We start from the raw sequence: 8,445 nt of genomic DNA, 5'->3' as shown, positions 1-8,445 counted from the left end.
TTTCTTATTGAAAACTGGACATTTGCAAGTAATAAAGTGCTAACTTTGGAAATCAGATTCTTCCCTTCCCCAGGATTTTCTGCTGTTTTGTTATTGCTTTTATTGATTGTTTTTGTTTTACAGATTGTTGTAGGCTGTTTTTGTGCCACATATCAGCCTAATGTGTAAACCTAAGGTCCTCTGAGATTTTCCTGAGCCTGCACCTTTCTTTGAGCATGCATGGTTACTTTCTAACTTTCCACATACAAGCAATTGCTTTTGAATGTCCTAGTGTTTAATGTCTGACTCCCATAAAGGGGGAAAAAATAAAAATAAAGGGCAAAGGCAAAAAGGTGCACTGGCCTTTTAAACTTCCTGGAAAGTCATTTCAGTCAGAAAGAAAGGAGCTTGCAATAAAGGGAGGTGTAGCAATAATGGTCACCCATGTTTTTGTCTGTACCTCTGTGATCAAAAGCAGAAATCAGCAATCACAGCACAGATCCTCAGTATCTGGAGAACAGGGTCATTTTTTTGTTAACCCTGGCTCCTCTGCAAGGGTTGTGTGTACAAGCTGCTCCAGGAACACAGTTTCTTGCCACAGAGCTGAGCATATGGGTAGCTTCTACTGTGCTAAGAGCTGAAATTGACTGATATGAACCACACTTTATCATCTAAGACTTCCTCTGGAAGTTGCAAGCCTTTAATAAACTTCAGAGTTCCAAAATAAATACATTTGACAGATTCTTCCAGTCAGTTGCTGTACACGTGGGCAGACAGATTCCTGGTGCTTCTTAGTCTGCCATCATCTCAGGATCCTCTAAATTAATATTCTTTTAACCTAGCATATTGACAAAAAATATTTTTCAAAAAACTTCCACAATGCTTAGTACTGGTGAGGATGTGGGAAAAATAGGCATTCTTAATATGTTTGAGTTGGTGCTACCATTATTGGTACAACTTTGTGACAGGCATATAACAAAATCTGTCAAAATTTAAAGCAACTTTGGCTCAGCTCCAAATACTAATACCTCAAGTTCAAATACCTAAGTCCAAGTCTACTATGTATTCTCTTTCTTCCTTCCCTTTTTTCTCTTCTCTTCTCTCTCTCTCCCTTTGTCTCTCTTTCCCTATCATCTCCTCTTCTCTTTCTTTCTTCTCTTTTCATTGCAAAGCTTATTAATCTGAGCATCAAATGAATAATTTGTGTAGACAGTGACTTTTGTTATTCTGATCTGTATCAGAAATGGAAGGAAAGGAAAGAGATCGACATACCACAACTGCTTCTTCTCTTGTTGCCATCTACCAGAGAACCTAGAGCTTATTACAGTACTGTGTTTCACTTCAAAAAGAGCTGCTCATTATTAAAATAACACCAGAAACTCATCATAATTTATTCGAAGCTCTTATGAAGCTTTTCATCTGAGCTTTAAAAGTTCTTCAAGATAGATATGATTCTGTTTATAAAGATAGTAGAACTCAGCATAGATTAAGTGACTTGCTGAAGGATTCAAAGAAATCCATGATGAGACATTTGGGTTATCAGATTCCAACTTCTCCACTACAGCAACTAGATAATTCATATCACTTTTCACCTTTTAAGAACTCTTATTTTTAAGTGCTTATCATGTTTTTCTTTCATTTAAAATTTTAGAAATCTTTCATGAATAACTGTTTCACTTCAAATGTACCTAAAGGTTGGGCGTAGTGGCTCATTCCTATAATCCCAGCACTTTGGAAGCCAAGGCAGGCAGATCACTTGAGCCCAGAAGTTCAAGACCTGCCTGGGCAACATAGTGAGACCTTGTCTCTACAGAGAAATCAAAAACTGAGGTGGGAGGATGGTTTGAGCTTGGGAGGTCAAGGCTGCAATGAGTCATGATTGCACCACTATACTCCTGAATACACCCAATACCAGGGATATTTCTCACTACATATCTTAGAGACACTTCCACCCTTGTGAGTAGACAAGGCATGAGGAAAATGAGGGAGAGCAACTTAATTTATACCTGTAACTGAACTGCAATATCATCTTGAACAAATGATTTCGCTTGCATGCTTTAACATCTTAGGTGTAGAGTTTGGATAAAACTTAACTTTTTCTTAGGAAACTAGAAACTACTGAGGTAATTTTTGTAAAACCTTGGAGCTCGGTGATACTAAATAAAAAGAAATAACAGGACGCCACCTGCTGATTTAGGAACTGTAAAATGTGTATTGCCTCAAGAAGTTCTCTTCCCTAGCAATCACTCTTATTTATTGAGGCTCACAGTATGTTTGCAAAGGCAAGAAATTTAGAGAATAGGGCAGAAAAATAAAAATAAAGTACCTGCCATACTGTCCCTATAAGCCAGGATTCTGTCTTTGAATAATCAGATTCAATCCTAACCCCTTCATCTACCAGCAGTGTGGCTATCAGTTGGTTATTTAATCTCTGCCTCAGTTCCTCTGTCTGGAAAATGGGGCTAAACCTAATACTCATATCATAAGATTGTGAAAGAATATTACTTAATACATGTAAATAACTTAGCAGAAAGTCTAGCACATTATAAGAAATAAAATATTACCTGTTGATATTGTTGCCATTAATGTTATTATTAACAATTATACATAATTTATGTATAAACATAATATATTTTATTATATAATACAGCATATTATTATGTATTTTAGAATAGACAAGGTGTTTGGATATATCTGAATCTCACGAATTACCCAAACATTCTACCAGTCAGAGATAATTTTACATTGAAATGTTCCTCCTTCATATAAACCAAGAATCAACAAAATGTTTTTTGAAAAGGGCTAGATAGTAAATATTTTTGTCTTTTTGTTCACATATCTCCTTTCAGAGCCATTCAGAGTTCAACCCTGTTGTTGTAGCTTGAATGCAGCCGTTTAAGAAAAAGTAAATGAATGGATTGATGTGGCTGTGTTCTGATAAAACTTTATTTACAAAAACAAGTCATAATTTGCCAACCCCTAAAATAAACCAAGAAATCTTTCAAAGTCCTTGTTTAACCTAGTGATGAAAGCTTAGTCCTTAATTGCACAATTACTTTTTTGCTGCAAGACATAAGATAAAACATATTTTCCATTACATGCTCCAGATATCACCCCAAGACAAGATAATGATGCTTAAAGAGTACATAGAGTGCTCAGGTTAAAAAGCAAAGCTATAGCACTTAGCACAGAGAGAAGTTACTTCCAGGGCAACGTATGTCATTCATTTTGTAAAGGATTGGAAAGAGCAACTATCTTTGAGAACATGATTGATTAACTTTTGGTACTTAAAGCAAACTTTGAGCAATTGTAGATGTAGAGACTGAAATATTTCTCAAAATGCTAAGAAAGGCATCCTTTAAAAAGAAGCAATATCCCAACATATCCTGGTATGGGGCAGAACTAATGAGGGTGTAGAGGGTGGTACATAATCATCAAGGATCATCATGATATAGACTGTGCAAGATGAAGAGAAAGGGACTATATCAGAACTGAAAACTATTCTCATAACTACATAACAGTTTTTACCAGCTCTCTAATAAAAAAGAAACTAAAAATCAATAGTAGAACTCCCTTGCATATCATTTGTAGTGATAGCAATTAGCTCAGGGTAATAATTCTATTCTTGAAATACTGAGATACTGAAAGAATTTCTTTGAAATCTTGCAACTCAAGTGTACCTCACAATAAGGTACAAGGGTTTCCCCTGCATTACCACATAACTAATTTAAGGTTTAGTCAACTTTTATTTTTTTGCATCAGAACATTCTCATCCCAAGCATTAATCATTTATTGTTTTGAGTCCCATGGAATGAGAGGTTATTTTCAAAAAGAAGAATTTAAGGAAGGTGATAGATGAAAAATGATTACATTGCAAGATTCACAAGGACAGGAACTACAATGTTCTGTTTACCACTAATGTACATTGTCTGATCACTAGACACTCAAATAGATGTTGAATAAATGAATGAATGAGTGAATGTTTATAGTATATTATTACATTTAGGATGGCTGTATATTACTTACATTTTTATTCTACGGGATGGTTTTAGTCATTCCCAATCTATTTAACATCTTCACACAGCTCTATATAAAATCTATCCTCTGGATATGTCTATTATATGGCTAGGTGGAAGTTACATAACTACTGTGGTAAAGATTCATGTCCAGAATGAGTATTATTAAAATTGAATAAACAACACCCACTAATGAGTAACTTTTTCTCTCAAGCTGTTCTACTTTTACACATATGCACACATATCTTTAACATTTTTGTGTCTTATCCATGGAATCAGTAAAAAAAAGAAAATTATGTAATTTCCCATTTGAGAGACCTTTAAAACAATCCCCACAAATGTCAACTACTGTCTTTGAACTGACAGCATATTAATAATATTTCTAAAGATTATGTTCACCAAAAAAGTCTCTTTGACTTAGAGCCATGTGAAATTATTTTGTCCTTACTCATAGTAATTACATAGTGTTAAGCTGTTGTAGGTTTTTAATGATACATTGTTTATGATTTATGATTTATATTTATTATTATATATTATAAATTTTCTTTATTATTACTATTATTATACTTTAAGTTCTGGGGTACATGTGCAGAACTTGCACAATTTTTACATAGGTATACATATGCCATGGTGGTTTGCTGCCTCCATCTCCCTGTCACCTACATTAGGTATTTCTCCTAATGTTATCCCTCCCCAATCTTTCCACTACCTGCTATCCCTCCCCTAGACCCCCACCCACAACAAACCCCAGTGTCTGATGTTCCCCTCCCTGTGTCCACGTGTTCTCAGTGTTCAACATCCATTTATGAGTGAGAACATGTGGTGTTCGGTTTTCTGTTCTTGTTTCAGTTTGCTAAGAATGATGGTTTCCAGATTCATCCATCTCCCTGCAAAGGACATGAACTCATCATTTTTTATGGCTGCATAGTATTCCATGGTATACATTTGCCACATTTTCTTTATCCAGTCTAGAAGAAAACCTAGGCAGTACCATTCAGGACATAGGCACAGGCAAGGACTTCAAGACTAAAACACCAAAATCAATGGCAACAAAAGCCAACATAGACAAATGGGATCTAATTAAACTTAGGAGCTTTTAAACAGCAAGAGACACAATCATTACAGTGAACTGGCAACCAACAGAATGGGAAAAAATTTTTGCAAGCTACCCATCTGACAAAGGGCTAATACCCAGAATCTACAAAGAACTAAAACAAATTTACAAGAAAAAAAACAAACAACCCATTAAAAAGTGCGCAAATACATTTATGCAGCCAAAAAATGTGAAAAAATGCTCACGATCACTGGTCATTAGAGAAATGCAAATGAAAACCACACTGAAATATCATCTCATGCCAGTTAGAAGGGCGATCATTAAAACATCTGGAGACAACAGATCCTGGAAAGGATGTGAAGTAGGAATGCTTTTACAGTTGGGAGTGTAAATTAGTGAAACCATTGTGGAAGACAGTGTGGCAATTCCTCAAGGATCTAGAAATAGAAATCCACTTGACCCAGCAATCCCATTACTGGGTATATAACCAAAGGATTATAAACCATTCTATTATAAAGACACATGCACACGTATGTTTATTGTGGTACTGTTTACAATAGCAAAGACTTGGAACCAACTCAACTACTCATCAAGGACAAATTTCCAATGTATCATTGAAAAAAATTAAATAAATCAAGCATTTGGGTTCGCCTATGATGCTTAATTGCTACTCATTTTTTGGAAAAACTATCAGTTGGAGCAGAGTATGCATGTATTTTATATAATGTAGATATATATACAATTATTATAATTATAAATTTATGTACTCATGTATTTTTATTTATAAAAGATAAATTTTATTTATATGTTTTATGTGTGAAATTGAATAATTTGTGGATCCTTCACTTGAGATTTGTTGATAAGCTTGTAAGCATTTTATGCTAAACCAGTAATCTAAAATATTTTGGGTGTGTAGCACTCTATTTCTAAAAATAGAAAAGAAAAAAAACTTTCATGATTAACTTTATCTGTGATGTTTAATTTATTTTTATAAAACAAAATTAAATCATTTCATTCAGTCCTGTGGTAACTTTTTTATTGTCAAACCCCACATTGCTAAGAATGCTATTTTATAATATTCAACTATAACTTTTTACACTATTTCCTATTCTTTGAGGATTTTCAGATATCATGCTCTGAGAATTTTCAGATATAGTACGGACTTTTAGAGAAGTAAGTTGCCTGTAGTGCTTTGCAAAGATATAATTACATCAGGGCTTCATAAACTACAAGCCTAATGGAATTATTGCCATGTAATTTTCTGTAGGTTGTTTAAATTGTCTGCAATTTATTTCTGTAAAATTTCTGTAATTTAGCACTCTGTAGGTTGTTTGACAGTTTGTAATGGCACATTACAAATTGTCAAACAACATAGTACATGTTTTAAAGTAGCCAAAGAAGCAGTGGGATAAAAATAAATGTCTTCACCTAAGCTGTTCTGGCATAACCATAACTTTTATTTAAATTAATGTAAATTTGCATTAACAATTTTAAAGACAGAATTTACAATCATTGAAGACATAAAGTTCTATTATAGGTGAGACAGAGGAACAAAAATTCACTCACAGGAACTGAGTAAAAATTTTTAAGGCACAAAGAAGCTTCTTAGAAATTTTTCTTCATGGTCTCCTAAAAGTTATTCTGGTTATTTAAAAGGCATTGGGAGAGGTTTTTTTTCCCCCTCAGGAGGATATTTTAAAGAAAATAAAATTATGGCTAAGAGAGGGTTTACAATTTTCAAGAAACTCATCACTCATATATAATAATGTTCATAAACACAATTTACAAACAATCTTGCACCAACTTTGATGTTTTATAATACATATAATGCATTATAAAACATATTTATATATGTTATAGATATATATAAAATACATTATAAAACATAAAAGCTGGTAAAATACTGAAAATTAAAATTTTATACAATGAGAAATTTCAAACATTCTTTGCAAGATGGGAAAGCAGAAATAAAACTTTATGATTATCAACATTCATTGAAAGTGTTTCCAAGAGCTAAAAGGAAGTTACTAGAAAATCTGTATCTGTTGCACCTGGGAAAAGAGGTGGTTATGAGTTCCGCTGCAGTAGACTTAAAGGTACCTGCCCAGCAGCCCTGCATGGAACAAAGGAGCTTCCAGCACAGCACTTGGGCTCCTATAAGGGACAGACTGGCTCCTCAAGCAGCTCCCTGACACTCATATACACAAAGTGACACCTCATAAAGGAGAGCTCAGGCTGACATCAGGCTGGTACCCTTCTGGGACGAAGATAACAGAAGAAGAAACCGGCAGCAACCCTTACTGTTCTGCAGCCCCCACGGGTGATCTCCAGGCAAGTAGAGTCTGGAGTGGACCTCCAGCAGTCCTACAGCAGAGGGGCCTGATTGCTAGAAGGAAAACTAAGAAACAGAAAGAAATAGCTTCAACATCAACAAAAAGGACGTCTGAGACCCCGTCCAAAAGTCACCAACTACAAAGGCCACAGGTAGATAAAGCCACTAAGATGGGAAGGAACCAGCAAAAAAAGGATGAAAACACCGAACACCAGAACACCTCCCCTCCTCCAAGGGATCACAACTCTTCACCAGCTAGAGATCAAAGATAGTTGAAGAATGAATCTGATGAATTGACAGAAACAGGCTTCAGAAGGTGGGTAATAACAAACTTCTCAAAGCTAGAAGAACATGGGCTAACACAATGCAAAGAAACTAAGAACCTAGAAAAAAGGTTAGATGAGATGCTAACTAGAATAAACAGCTTAGAGAAGAACATAAATGACCTGATGGAGCTGAAAAACAGCACAAGAATTTTGCAAAGCATATACAAGTTTCCATAGCTGAATCGAACAAGCAGAAGAAAGGATATCAGAGACCAAAGATCAACTCAATGAAATAAAATGAGAAGGCAAGAATAGAGAAAAAAGAGTGAAAAGAAATGAACAAAGCCACCAAGAAATATGGGATTATGTGAAAAGACCTAATCTACGTTTGATAAGTGTACCTGAATGTGACAGAGAGAATGAATCCAAGCTGGAAAACACTCTTCAGGATTAATATCCAGGAGAACTTCCCTAACATAGAAAGGCAGGCCACCATTCAAGTCCAGGAAATACAGAGAACACCACAAAGATATTCCTCAAGAAGAGCAACCCCAAGGCACATAATCTTCAGATTCACCAGGCTTGAGATGAAGGAAAAAATGCTAAGGGCAGTCAGATAAAAAGGTTGGGTTACCCACAAAGGGAAGCCCATCAGACTCACAGTGGATCTCTCCGCAGAAACCCTCCAAGCCAGAAGAGAGTGGGGGCCAATATTCAACATCCTTAAAGAAAGGAAATTTCAACCCAGAATTTCATATCCAGCCAAACTAAGCTTCATAAGTGAAAGAGAAATAAAAT

Source organism: Aotus nancymaae, unplaced genomic scaffold (genome assembly GCF_030222135.1).
Source record: "Aotus nancymaae isolate 86718 unplaced genomic scaffold, 86718_ANA_hifiasm-v0.15.2.pri h1tg000019l, whole genome shotgun sequence".
Lineage (NCBI taxonomy): Eukaryota > Metazoa > Chordata > Mammalia > Primates > Aotidae > Aotus > Aotus nancymaae.
This window is presented reverse-complemented; position numbering follows the sequence as displayed.